Source organism: Panthera tigris, chromosome X, assembly GCF_018350195.1.
Source record: "Panthera tigris isolate Pti1 chromosome X, P.tigris_Pti1_mat1.1, whole genome shotgun sequence".
NCBI classification, from domain to species: Eukaryota; Metazoa; Chordata; class Mammalia; order Carnivora; family Felidae; genus Panthera; species Panthera tigris.
In genome coordinates, this window is record NC_056677.1 from 12727747 (window position 1) to 12743140 (window position 15394).

The following is a 15394-nucleotide window of genomic DNA, read 5'->3' on the forward strand; positions in this document are numbered from 1 at the left end:
TCAACACACACACAGGAAAAAATATTCTAATTTTAAAAATGGGCAGAGGGGCACCGGGGTGGCTCGATCAGTTGAGCATCCAAATTTGGCTCAGGTCATGACCTCACCTTTTATGAGTTTGAGTCCCACGTCGGGCCCTGTGCTGACAGCTCAGAGCCTGGGGCCTGCTTCAGATTCTATGTCTCCTTCTCTCTCTGACCCTCCCAGCTCACACTCTGTCTCTCTCTCAAAAATACATAAACGTTAAAAAAAAAAAAATTGTTTTAAATGGCCAGAGGACCTGAATAGACATTTTTCCAAAGAAAACATTCAGATGGCCAACAGACACATGACAAGATACTCAACATCACTCATCATTAGGAAAATGCAAATCAACACCACAATGAGATATCACCTCACACCTATCAAACCGCTACTATCAAAAAGACAATAATAGGGGCATCTGGCTAGCTCACTCAGTAGAGCATGCAACTCTTAATCTCAGGATCATGAGTTCAAGCCTCACATTGGGCATGGAGCCCACTTTTTTAAAAGACAATAATAAGCCTTGGCAAGAATGTGGAGAAAAAGGAACTCTTGGGTACTGTTGGTGGGGATGTAAATTGGTACAGCCACTGGGGAAAACAATATGGAGGTCCCTCAGAAACTTAGAAATACCACGTACTCCCATTCCACAACTGGGAATTTACCCAAAGAAAATAAAATCACTAATTTGATGAGATAAATGCACTCTTATGTTTGTTGCACCATTATTTACAATACCCTAGATATGGAAGCAACCAAAGTGTCCATCAACAGATAAATGGGTAAACAAGATGTGGTATATGTGTATGCATATATACATAAAAAAGAATGAGATCTTCCCATTTGTAAAAACATGGAAAGACCTAGAAGGTATTATGCTAAGTGAAATAGATCAGAGAAAGACAAATACCATACTATTTCACTCATATGTGGAATCTAAAAGATAAAACAAAAACAGCAGAAACAGACTCATAAACACAGAGAACAAACTGATGGTTTCCAGAGGGGAGGTGGATGGGAGGGATGGGCAAAACAAGTGAAGAGGAATGGGAGGTACAGGCTTCCGTTTGTGGAATGCACAAGGCACAAGGAAGAAAGAAACAGCTAGAAAATATAGTCATTGGTATTGTAATAGCATTGTATGGTGATAGATGGTAGCTACATTTGTCATAAGCATAGCATAACATATAGAGACGTTGAATCACTATGTTGTACACCTGAAACTAAGGTAACATTGTGTGTCAACTACACTTCAATTTTTTTAAATGGTTAAAATAGGAGAAGGTTTGTTTTAAGTTTATTTATTTATTTTGAGAGAGACAGAGCATGAACCATGGAGAGGGGCAGAAAGAGAGAGGGAGAGAGAATCCCAAGCAGGCTCTGCACTGTCAGTGTAGAGCCCAATGCAGGGCTCAACCCCACAAACCGAACCGCAAGATCATGACCTGGTCCAAAATCAAGAGTTGGATGGTCAACCAACTGAGCCACCCAGGCACTCCAAAACAAGAGAAGGTCTAAAGCTATCACAACAGGGGCAGAAAAGATTTCACTCAGCACGAAAGGTCTTTTTTACACCTTTGCCTGTGCTTCATTTTAATGTTGCTCAATTAAGGTTTCTCACCCCAGAGTACCTTGTACTCAAGACTCCTCTTGTAAAGGTTGCTAAGGATATTTGCACTAGGCTAGCACAGTGCCCCTTTACCAAGTGGTCACACACAGCGTGACCCACTTAACCTTATTTGGATCAAGTCCTGAACCACAAAAGCCAGTGAGAGAAAGCCAATAGCTAGTTATTTCCTCTTCTTTCTCTTCCCTCTCCCCATCATCACCACCTTTAGTAAGTTACCACAATAGGTTAAATAAATAAATAGATAAATAATTGTCACTGAATTATAAATGCCAAAGTATTCTTCTTCTCCATTAACAGTTTTACAATGAATTTTTTCTTTCTTTTAAGTTTTTTATTTTAATTTCAGTATAGTTAACATACAGTGTTATATTAGTTTCAAGTATACAATATACTGATTCAACAATTACTCAGTGCACATCAAGGTAAGTGCACCTTTGATCCTCATCACCTATTTCACCCATTTCCCCTCCTCCACCTCCACTCTGGTAACCATTAGGTTTTTCTTTTTCTTTTTTTTTTTAATTTTTATTTATTTTTTAAATTTACATCCAAGTTAGTTAGCATATAGTGCAACAATGATTTCAGGGTAGATTCCTTAATGCCCCTTACCCATTTAGCCCATCCCCGCCCATACCCCTTCCAGTAACCCTCTGTTTGTTCTCCATATTTAAGTCTCTTATGTTTTTGTCCCCCTCCCTGTTTTTATATTATTTTTGCTTCCCTTCCCTTATGTTCATCTGTTTTGTATCTTCAAGTCCTCATATGAGTGAAGTCATACAATATTTGTCTTTCTCTGACTGAATAATTTCGCTTAGCATAATATCCTCTAGTTCCTTCCACATAGTTGCAAATGGCAAGATTTCATTCTTTTTGATTGCTGAGTAATACTCCATCGTGTGTGTGTGTGTGTGTGTGTGTGTGTGTGTGTGTGTGTGTGTGTATCACATCTTCTTTATCCATTCATCCATCAATGGACATTTGGGCTCTTTCCATACTTTAGCTATTGATAGTGCTGCTATAAACATTGGGATGCATGTATCCCTTCAAAACAGCATGCCTGTATCCCTTGGATAAATACCTAGTAGTGCAATTGCTGGGTCGTAGGGTAGTTCTATTTTTAATTTTTTGAGGAACCTCCACACTGCTTTCCAGAGTGGCTGCACCAGTTTGCATTCCCACCAGCAGTGCAAAAGAGATTCTCTTTCTCTGCATCCTCGCCAACATCAGTTGTTGCCTGAGTTGTTAATGTTAGCCATTCTGACAGGTGTGAGATGGTATCTCATTGTGGTTTTGATTTGTATTTCCCTGATGATGAGTGATGTTGAGCATCATTTCATGTGTCTGTTGGCCATCCGGATGTCTTTGTGGAGATGTGTCTGTTCATGTCTTTAGCCCATTTCTTCACTGGATTATTTGTTTTTTTGGGTGTTGATGTTCTTTATAGATTTTGGAAACTAACCCTTTATCTGATATGCCATTTGCAAATATCTTCTCCCATTCTGTCAGTTGCCTTTTGGTTTTGTTGATTGTTTCCTTCACTGTGCAGAAGCTTTTTATTTTGATGAGGTCCCAGTAGTTCATTTTTGTTTTTGTTTCCCTTGCCTCCAGAGACATGTTGAGTAAGAAGTTGCTGCGGCTGAGGTCAAAGAGGTTTTTGTCTGCTTTCTCCTCGAGGATTTTGATGGCTTCCTGTCTTACATTTATTTAGGTCTTTCATCCATTTTGAGCTTATTTTTGTATATGGTGTAAGAAAGTGATCCAGGTTCATTTCTCTGCATGTCGCTGTCCAGTTTTCCCAGCACCACTTGAAGAGACTGTCTTTATTCCATTGGATATTGTTTCCTGCTTTGTGAAAGATGAGTTGGCCATACTTTTGTGGGTCCATTTCTCGGTTCTCTATTCTGTTCCATTGATCTGAGTGTCTGTTCTTGTGCGAGTACCATACTGTCTTGACGATTACAGCTTTGTAATACAGCTTGAAGTCTGAACCATTAGTTTTTTCTAAGTTAAGAATCTGTTTCTTGGTTTGTCTCTTTTTCCCCCTGTGCTCATAGGTTTTGTTTCTTAAATTCCACATACAAGTGAAATCATACAGTATTTGCCTTTCTCTGACTGACTTATTTCGTTTAGCATTATACTCTCTAGCTCCATCCATGTTGTTGCAAATGGCGAGGTTTCATTTTTTATGCCTGAATAATACTCCATCTCACACACACACACACACACACACACACACACACACACACACACCCCACTTCTTTATCCATTCATCTATCAATGGACACTTCAGCTGCTTCCATAATTTGGCTATGGTAAATAATGCTGCCATAAACATATGGGTGCGTGTATCCCTTTGGATTAGGTTTTTGTAATTTTTGGGTGAATGCCTAGTAGTGCAGTAGAGTAGTTCTATTTTTAACTTTTTGAGGAAACTCCATACTGTTTTCCACAGTGGCTGCATCAGTTTGCATTCCCACCAACAGTGAGTGCACCAGGGTTTCTTGTGGTTTTCTTTTTTTTTTATTTTAGCCATTCTGACAGGTGTCAAGTGACATGTCATTGTGGTTTTGATGTGCATTTCCCTGATGATGAGTGATGTTGAGTGATGTGTCTGTTGGCCATATGGATGTCTTCCTTGGAGATTCTGCACACCTTTTTAATTGGATTATGTGTTTTTTGGATGCTGAGCTCTATAAGTTCTCTATATATTTTAGATACCAACCACTTATCGGATATATCTTTTGCAAATACTTTTTCCTATTCAGTAGGTTGCCTTTTACTTTTGTTGATTGTCTCCTTTGCTGTATAGAAGCATTTTATTTTGATGTAATCCCAGTAGTTTATTTTTGCTTTTATTTCCCTTGCCTCAGGAGATATATCTAAAAAAAAATGTTGCTATAACCAATGCCAGAGAAATTGTTGCCTGTGCTCTCTTCTATGAATTTTATGGTTTCAGGTCTCACACTTAGGTCTTTAAATCATTTTTAGTTTATTTTTGTGTATAGTGTACAAAAATGGTCCAGTATCATTCTTTTGCATGTAGCTGTCCCATTTCCCCAACACCATTTGTTGAAGAGACTGTCTTTTTCTCATTGTATATTCTTTCCTCCTTTGTTGAAGATTATTTGACCATATAATTGTGGGCTTATTTCTGGGTTTTCTATTCTGTTCCATTAATCTATGTGTCTATTTTTATGCCAGTACCATACTATTTTGATTACTATAGCTTTGTAATATAACTTGAAGACTGGAGTTGTGATACCACTAGTTTTATTCTTCTTTTTCAAGATTGCTTGGCTATTCAGGGTCTTTTGTGGTTCCATACAAATTTTAGGATTGTTCTAGTTTTGTGAAAAATGTTGTTGGTATTTTGACAAGGATTGCATTAAATGTGTAGATTGCTTTGGGTAGTATAGACATTTTAACAATATTTGTTCTTCCAACTCATAAGCATGGAATGTCTTTCCATTTCTTTGAATCATCTTGAATTTCTTTCATCAGTGTTTTATAGTTTGAGAGTATAGGTCGTTCACCTCTTTGCTTAAGTTTATTCCTAGATATTTTACTGGTTTGGGTGCAATTGTAAATGGGACTGTTTTCTTAATTTCACTTTGTGCTGCTTCATTATTAATGTATAGGAATGCAACAGATTTCTATACACTGATTTTGTACCCTGTGACTTTACTAAATTGATTTATCAATTCTAATAGGTTTTTGTGTGTGTGTGTGGAGTCTTTAGGGTTTTCTATATATAATACCATGCCATCTGCAAACAATGAAAGTTTTACTTCTTCTTTACCAATTTAGAAGCCTTTATTTCTTTTTCTTGTCTGATTGCTGTGGTTAGGACTTCCAGTACTATGTTGAATAAAAGTGGTCAGAGTGGACATCCTTGTCTTGTTCCTGGGCTTAGGAGAAAAGTTGTCAGTTTTTCATCATTGAGTATGATGTTAGCTGTGGGTTTTTCATATAAAGCCTTTAATATATTGAGGTATGTTCCTTCTAGACCTACTTTGTTGAGGGGTTTTATCATGAATGGATGTTGTACTTTGTCTAATATTTTTCCTGCATCTATTGAAATGATCACATGGTTTTTATCCTGTTATTGATGTGAGGTATCACATTGATTTGTGAATACTGAACCACCCTTGCATCGCAGCAATAAATCTCACTTGATTGTGGTGTATGATTTTTTTAATGTATTGTTGGATTTGGTTTGCTAGTATTTTGTTGAGAATTTTTGCATCTACATTCATCAGAAATATTGGCCTGTAGGCTCTTTTTGTGGTGTCTTTATCTGGATTTGGTGTTAGGGTGATACTGCCTCAAAGAATGAATTTAGAAGTTTTCCTTCCTCTTCCATTTTTTGGAAAAGTTTGAGAATATGTATTAACTGTTCTTTAAATGTTTGCTAGAATTTGCCTGTGAAGCCATCTGGTCCTGGACTTCTGTTTGTTGGCAGTTTTTTGATGATTGATTCAATTTCATTGTTGGTAATCAGTTTGTTTGATTTTTCTATTTCTTCCTGATTCCGTTTTGGGAGGTTATGTTTCTAGGAATTTGTCCATTTTTTCTAAGTTGTCCAATTTGTTAGCATATAATTTTTCATAATATTCTCTTTAAATTGTTTGTATTTCTGTAGTGTGGTTGCTATTTCTTCTCTTTCATTTGTTATTTTATTTGGGTCTTTCTTTTTGTTTTTTGTGTTTTGCTTTTTGATGAGTCTGACTAGTCATTTATCAATTTTGTTGATCTTCTCAAAGAATCAGCTCCTGGTTTCATTGATCTGTTCTATTATTTTTTTGTTTCTATATCATTTATTTCTGCTCTAATCTTTATTATTTCCTTCCTTCGGCTGGCTTTAGGCTTTTTGTTTTTCTAGCTTCTTTAGGTTTAAGTTTAGGTTGTTTCTTTGATATTTTCCTTGCTTCTTAAGGTAGGCCTATATTGCTATAAACTTCCTCCATAGAATCACTTCTGTTGCATCCCAAAGATCTTGGATCGCTGTGTTTTCATTTTCATTTCTTCCCATGTAATTGTTGGTTTTTGTTTTTTAAAGATCTTATTTTTAAGTAATCTCTACACCCAACGTGGGGCTCAAACCTACAACCCCAAGATCAAGAGTCACATGCTCCACCAACTGAGCCAGCCAGGCATCCATTTTCGTGTAATTTTTGAACTCAAATTTTTTACATTCATATTGGTTACTATTTTTGTTAATTCCTATTAAGGCCCCACTTCAATTATTTCCCATCATGTAGGCAGCTGCTACATAATATTCTGAAAATGAACTGGCCCAAATAGTTACAATGGGAAAAGTCAAGCATGACTTCATACTTTTGTTGTTTCTATTTTTATAACTGTAATGATTATTTATGTGTTTCTGTTGCTTCTGTTCTAGAATGTTTCCATTCTCTATCCTATACGTTAGTTATGGTAATGCTAGATGCCCTGAAACTCAGTGGTTTAAACAATCAAAGCCAATTTCTCTCTCAAATAAAGCCCAGTCACCTAGAGGTTGGGGATGTGGGTTGGGTCTCTGCTCCACAGAGTATCCCAGGGACTTGGACTGACAAATACTTTGCCACCTTAGAGTGAAAGATCATGTGGGAAATCATAATGAGTCAAGCTTGAAAGTGACCCACACAGTTTCCACCTACTTTCCAATGGCCAGGGCTCAGTCACACATAACCATACCTACCTTCAAGAGAAGCTGGAAAATGTAGTCCAGCTCTGTGTCTAGGAGGAAAGAAAACAAGTATGGTGAACAATCCACTAGTCTCTGCCACAAAATAAACATAGTTGCTGTAGTCATTAGAACCTCAAAAGACGCTGAATGAAAGCTTTTTGAGGAATAAATCTTAAAGTATAATTTTGAGGAATAAATCTTCAAGTATAAGCTCACTACCAAATGCACATTGTAAGTGCTTGTTAAATGCTACAAATTGCCATCAATTACTATGGGAAATGGTAATTCATTTTAAGTAGTAACATAACTTGTTTAAGGGCTGAAGGAGTTTGTCTCTGAAGAGAATATGTGCTTCAAATCGATTCTCCTTTATGTTACTACTTTTGCATATCTGACTGCCCACACACCTCTACTGCCCATTTGAAAACAATTTGGAAAACTTACAGTTCTATGCCCCAGCCTTGCTGAATTTCTGGAACAAATTTTACACATAATTACATAGCCGAAAGCTGGTGCTCTTTCAAACTGCTTGTCTACAACTTCATAGCAAAAGGAGCTTTCCAACATAAATTTGAAACTGCTTGCTACTGCAACGATAATTTCACAAAACTTATTTGTATTTTGCAAATGCCTTGCAATTACTGCAATCATAGCTATTCCTTCACCATCTTTGACAAAATTTCCATTCTCATTTTATAAGTGAGGCTGCAAACGGAGCTCAAAGGCTCTCACTATTTTGCAGTCCTGAATGAGGCTCCCTCTATCTATACCTGAAGACATAGATATGAAAATAGATGATATAGATATAGATGTAGAATATACATAGACATACTCATACACACAGAAATATAGATGTAGATGATACAGACAGAGACAGAGACAAAGACAGATATATGTAGACAGAGATCTGCCTGCATCTGTAGTTTCATCATCTTTCTTTTTAATCCATTTGTGAACCTGTATTAATCTACATCCTAAGTGGTAAAAAAAAAAAGTTGATAGCATCTGTTTTCATGAATTTCTATCCTAATAAATGAAAACCATATTGGTAGAGCTCCTTCCCAAAATATTGTCTACATAAACACATTTAAATGATGGCAAAGGAAAATCAAACAATCCAAACTGGGTTTTTTTTTAATTAACTTTTTAGGAGCACCTGACGGGCTCAGTTGGAGGAGGATCTGACTCTTGATCTTAGGGTCGTGAGTTCGAGCCCTGCATTGGGCGTAGAGATTACTTAAATAAATAAAAATTTTTAATTTTAAATTTTTTAATGTTTATTCATTTTTGGCAGACAGAGACACAGTATGAGTGGGGGAGGGGCAGAAAGAGAGGGAGGCACAGAATCCAAAGCAGGCTCCAGGCTCTGAGCTATCAGCACAGAGCCTGAAGTGGGGCTGGAACCCACAAACTGTGAGATCATGACCTGAGCTAAAGTCGGACACTCAACCGACTGAGCCACCCAGGTGCCCCTAAAAATTTTTAATTTAAATTTAATTAATTTTTTAGCCAAGTTCATTTTACCTGTGTATTAGCTTATTTGTTCCTTCATTGTTTTCATTTCTCTGTTCATTCCATCAGTCAATCATTCCCAAATATGACTGATTTCATCTTCTTAGTTAACTTAAAAAATAGCTACATATGCTGGAGTTCCTCTACAGAAGGCACATTTTGAGAAATATGACTAGGGTTCAAGCTCCATGGACACAAAACTACAAGTAGAGAACTCTTGGGACTGTAAGTTGTATTCATGAGTTATATTTGTATACTGCAGAGATATCCAGTTATTTTTATTATTATTCATTATTTCATTATTTTTAGTTTTATTGAGGTATAATTGACAAATAAAGTTGTAATATATTTAAAGTGATTTGATATATATATACATTGTCAAATGATTACCACGATCAAGTTAATTAACACAGCTATCACCTCACATGGTTACTTTTTCCTCTTTTCTTTTCTTGAGAAAACACTTAAGATCTGCTCTCAGTAGATTTCAAGTATATAATACAGAATTAGTAACGATAGCCACCATGCTGTACATTAGATACTCAGCATTTATTCCTCTTATAATTGAAAGTGTGTACCCATTGACTCAATTCCCCCATGCCCCAGCCCATGGCAACCACCATTCTATTGTTTCTATGAGTTCAACTTTTTTTTTTTTTTCAGATTTCACATCTAAGCAATACCATATAGTATTTGTCTTTCTGTGTCTGATTTGTTTCACTTAGCATAATGTTCTCTAGTTTCATCCATATTGTTGCAAATTGCAGGACTTTCTTCTTTTTCATGGCTGAATAATATACCATTGTGTGTATGTGTGTGGGGGTTTGTGCATATTCCACTCTCTATATATTTACATATATACCACAGTTTCGATATCCATTCATCCATCAATGGACACCTAGGTTGTTTCCATAGTTTGACAACGAACATGGGGGTGCAGATATCTCTTTGAAATAGAGATTTCCTTTCCTCTGGATATATACCCAGAAGTGAGATCATTGGATCCTGTGGCAGTTTTATTCTTAATTTTTTGAGGAGTCTCCATACTGCTTCCCATAGTGGCTACATCAGTTTCCATTCCCACCAACAGAGCATGAGGGTTCTCTTTTCTCCACAGCCACACCAACATTTATCTTTTGTCTTCTTGATAAATATACATCTTCATGTATTCATTTATGCATCCATTCCTTACTTACCTATTGAACAGATACCATGTGCTGGGCACTATCTTAGGTGCTGAGAGGATCCTATGATGGACAAGACAGACAAAATCTCTTCTCTCATGGAACTTCCATTCCAGTGGAGAAGACACTCGATAAGCAGATATATAGATGGATGGATGGATGGATGGATGGATAGACAGAGATAGATGGATATATATGTATATATAATATATATTTATTATATTTCATATATTTACATATGTTTTGTTATAACAGGTATATATAACAATTATAAATATTATAGCACTGGCAAAGCGAATTTTGTGACTTCCTGTTTCAAGAACAACCTATGTAAACACTCACATTCTACTTCTGCCCTTGTAACATTTTGTACATGGGGAAAATTCCCAGTTGATGAACAAAAGGGGTGCAGAATTGTAAAAAAAAAAAAAAAAAGAAGAAGAAGAAGAATTAAGGTTCATTAATAACTGAAATACAAATACAAGTGTTGCATTTTGCCATTGCAAAATATGTATATTATTTTAGAATTGCATCCCTTCTCCTTCCCCTTCCAGAACAAGACTCCAGGGTCCCAAGTTGTTGCTGTTATTTCTTTTCTTCTCGTCATGTGAACACACATTTATAGAATTCTAAAGGCCCTGAAAGATCATCTTCTCTCACATTATTTTATAAATGAGGAGAGTTAGGTTGAGAAAGATGAAGCAGTTTGCCCAAGATTACAGAAGTAGCTGGCGGCAGAGTTGGACTAGATTCCAGTTCTAGTTTGACATCCCCAGGAGAGCACAACAGTGAATAACAATCGACTTTATAATACTAATGAGAAAACACTGGCAGACTCAGCTACATAAAGGGTGACTTTGAGGTTGTAAACAAGAAAATTGAAAAGTCTATTTGCAAGTCCTTTTATTTTCTTTCTTACTTTCCATGCTTCTTTTAAGTTGAAGAAAGAGTCAGATTTTCTTCACAAAGAAAATGACTTTCTGACATAGTCAAGAAACTGAATCTGAGCTGAAAATCAGAAAAGCAAGTCACCTGAGAAAAAGAAGCTAAAATCAGTACATTCCCCCTAAACACAGGCCATCAGGTGTTTTTCTAAACACTGCCCTCATAATGCTTAAAACACTCAACAATTTACAAGTTTAGAGGAAGTAAACAGACTTCTAAGCAACACATGAGAAAACTTTACTGAAGATCAAAAAAGACAAATCAGAAGATCAGAAGATCAGGATATCATTTTTTCAACAACATACCAAGAGTGTTTCTAAGAGCAATCCTCGGTGCTTACGAAGGCTGGTAAAATGGGAACACTCATGCGTCACTGGTTAGCAGACGTAGATATCTGTACAAATCATTCGGGAAGTCACTTTTTCAGAAAAACGTAGCAGGAGCCCTGAAATGTTCATGCCCTTTTACTCAGAAATACACTTCCAGGAATTGGTCCGAAGGAGATAAGCAGAGATCCAACTAAAGATTTATGTGAAAGGATACTCATTCATGGTGTTATTCATGATGGTAATATATATATATATATACAACAGACTAAACATTCAACAAAAAAAGCCATGAGTAAATAAAGTATGTTGCATCTGTCACAGAGATTTTTCAGTGATTGTTAATGATATGGGACAAAATGTTCACAATATAAAGTTAGACCACAGATTCTCAACTGGGAATTATTCTGCCTACCAACGGACATTCAGCAATGTCTGGAAGACACTTTTGGTTGTCACAGCTTGGACAAGGAGGAGGTGCTACTGGCATCCAGTGGGTACGGGCCAGGAATGTTGTTAGACATTGTATAATACGCAGGCGACCCTCTCCCCCAGCAACAAAGAATTATCCTGCCCAATGTCAGTGTGCCACAGTCGAGAAACTGCGTCAGATGAATAAAACAGGGCACAATACTATGAACGCTGATTGATCTCAAGTTTTAGAAGCACAAACAGGGTATCACTTGATGCTAAAATTATGGGTGATGTTTGTTTTCTTCTTTATACTTTATATTACTAAATATTCTACTGTGAACATGTATTATTTATAAAGTAAATTAAAAATTTTCAAAGAATTCTTCAAAAGCTCTCCACAGCCTCTTGCATCAAATCCAACTAATCACCTCCAGCCTCAGGATCACACATAATTTGGTCCTGCCTGACCTATGGAAACCTTATTCTTCCCTACTTCTCACCAAGAACTCTCCACTTTAATCAGACAAATGTCTCCTGTACCCCTGAACACACCTTGCTCATTTGCTCATCTCCTTGATTATCTATGACACAGGATAATTGCCTCCCTCACAGGATTGCGGAGAGGATCAAATGAGATAAAATGTGCAGAAGCATTTTATAACTGTCTAGTCCACAAATTGAAGTTTTCACTCTCTGTTGCCATGTCCACCCTCTCTCCAGCTGAATTAAACTTACCTGTAGTTCAACTATTAACCCGCAAATCTCTTTTTCTATGAAGTCTGTCCTGTCTTCTCCTAGACTGTTTTGGGAAACAGTGAACCCTACAGCTTTGTTGCCCTAATAAGAGAAAGGTTGAAGTTGAAGCATAGGTTCCCAAAGTATGTTTCTTGGGACACTAATTCCATGAGATATTATATCAGTCAAGGTCATGTCAGGAAACAACTGATACAAATTGGGCAACTGGGGGAAATTTTTACAATGGGCTATTCACAAACATAAAGACAGAGTACAGGGAAACCACAGAAGATAGTGCGGGACCCCAGGTCTAGTAACAGCAAGGAGCTGTGACCATCCTTAGGCCCCAAGGAGAAAGAGGATAGAGGGTGGGGTGGTTTACTGAACCCAGAACTAAGAAGAAAAGAATCAGAGGTGCCTGGGTGGCTCAGTCACTTAAGCATCGGACTCGATTTCAGCTCAGGTCGTGATCTCATGGTTCATGGGTTTGAGCCCTGCATGGGCTCTGTGCTGACAGCGTGGAGCCTCTTTGGGATTCTCTCTCTCTGCCCCTCCCCTGCTCAAGCTCTTTCTCTCTCTCTCTCCAAATAAATGAATAAACATTTTTAAAAATGTTTTAAAGAAGAAGAAGAAAAGAATCAGAGAGAGAAGGTTCCAGAGCTGGGATTTCTGTCCACAGACACAGCCAACTATAAGCGACCCAGCAGAGAGTGACCCAGGGAATCAATATGCTAGCCCCAGTCTCCTTCTTCCCTCTAATCACCTGTGAATAGGCCTCACTGGCCAAACCAACTCAGAAGTTAAAGGGTGTATTAGTCAGGGTTTTCCAGAAAAACAGAACCTATATCGGGGGAGAGGACAGAAATTAATTTTAAGAAATTAGCTCATGCAATCAGGGTGGTTAAATATTGTAATCTTGAACTAGAACTTCTTTGGGAAACCTCAGGTTTTGCCTTTAAGGCCTTCAACTGACTGGATGAAAGCAATCATTAAGGAGAGTAATCCGCTTTACTTAAAGTATACTGATTGTAGGTGTTAGCCACAACTACAAAATATCTTCACAGCAACACCCAGATTTGTGTTTAATTAAATAAGTGGGCAATATGGCACAGCCAAGGTGATGCATAAAACTGACCATGACAGAGGTCAAGAAGGACCTGGTGATGTGGTTCATACAGGTTGGACTCCCTCATGGGACACACAGCAGAGCAGAGGAGGGTTTGGGGAGGGTGGACCTGGAGGAGCAAAGAATAGACAGAAGCTATAGTTTCAATAGCTATGTTGTAAGCAAAATTATTCTGCAGTAAAATAAATTTGAGAAACATCGAGTTAAACAAAGTCAAACCAATGATTTTCCCGGTAAAATGAAGAGGGGAGGAATTCTGAACGGGAGAGGTGGGATGTTCAAAGGCTCATGGGTTAGTAGGTGGGTATAAATGTGCACTCCAAGTGGGAAGTGCAAATGGGCTCATGTAGCTGAAGTGGGATGTCCAAGTGGAGTGGGGCAGGCAAGGGAGCCATTAAGTGGAGGCGCTTACAGGCTGAGGACGTTAGAGTATATAATTAGGAGGTTTAATTTTATTCAAGAGGTAATTTAGAATTATTCTGGGTTTCTTAGAATGGGAGTGGTCTAAACCAAATAAAAGCAGAAAAAGTATCCATGCTGCTATATGTAGGATGCATTAAAATAAAGACCAGAAACTCAGAAGCCAGAAGGAGGCAGATGAGGCACTGTGGATCTAAGATGGCCACGGATTATGATGGGATCATTGTGGGAGTGAAAAGGAAGCAGGAGAGTCAGGAGAGTTTCCAGGGGGAAAAAATGCTTAGTGGCAGGATGGAAGTAGAAAGTAAAAGAGGGATATAATTCTAAAGCTGGAAAATAATTACAATGCTATTTCACCACAATTAAAGATTGAGAGAAAATGCCAGGCCTACTGTGGGAGTAGAAGGGAGGCCACGAATTCTGTTTCAAGGCATCTTTGAGCTCTCTGAGTAGACACTGAGCAAAGCTCGCTCTCCCAAGCTGACAAAATTCATGGACAAGAAGTTATCATTGAAATTAAATGGTGGCAGCCATGTCCAAGACTACTGCAGGGACTCAATCCCTTTATGAATCTTGCGATAGACGAATGTGTGGGGATGGCAATTAGTGGACAACAGGCCAATACTGGAATAGTGGTATTATGAGGAAATAGAATCATCATGTTATAAACCTTGGCAGAAGTATAAACAACTTCTGTGCTCCCCAGAGAAATCAAATGCTTCTCCACAGCACCTGTTTTACTAAATGTAAAAATTGGGTTGTGTACATTTTCATATTGAACTTTTTTGTTAAATAAGCTTTTGTAATAGTCAAAAAACAACAACAAAAAAGATCTAGGATACTCACATAGTCCATCCAACTCTAATCAGTAACCAGTTCTTTCATCCACAAAAAAATTAGAAGCTGCTTTATACGAGAGGTTGAAATGACCCATTGTGCCACTGGAGAGCCACTTCTTACAATAATATAATAATTGGGAATGAAATTACAGAAGCTTCTTGAGAAAAAAGCTCAGAAAAGAATAAACTCATAATGAGAAATAATCAGTGTAATTGAAGAAAACTGTGGAAGGATGTGTTAATAGATGCAATAAGACAGTGTCTGTCATTACTACAACTGATGAGGGGCTCCACACTACAGCAGGCAAAGAATCAGGAACCATAGAAGAAATGCAACGTGTATTTTTTCCACAAAGTATTAATCTCCCATCCTGGCAAGTGTGCTTGTCATGGAAATACATAAAGCTGTGCCCTACTCTCCATCACAGCCCCCAGTGAGGACACAGGTAAAGCCTCACTCTCTCCAACCACCCACCCTGCCATGAAGAACAGGGAACACCCTGTGAAGAAGGTTCTGACCCATATCATGGCCCCAAGGAATGGACGCTGG

The 15394-nt window shown here is 37.8% G+C and overlaps 1 pseudogene; it reads left to right on the forward strand.

The window, feature by feature from the left end:
* The first annotated feature begins 14497 nt into the window (after positions 1–14497).
* LOC107180558 lies at positions 14498–14673 on the forward strand (annotated as a pseudogene).
* Positions 14674–15394: the final 721 nt, after the last annotated feature.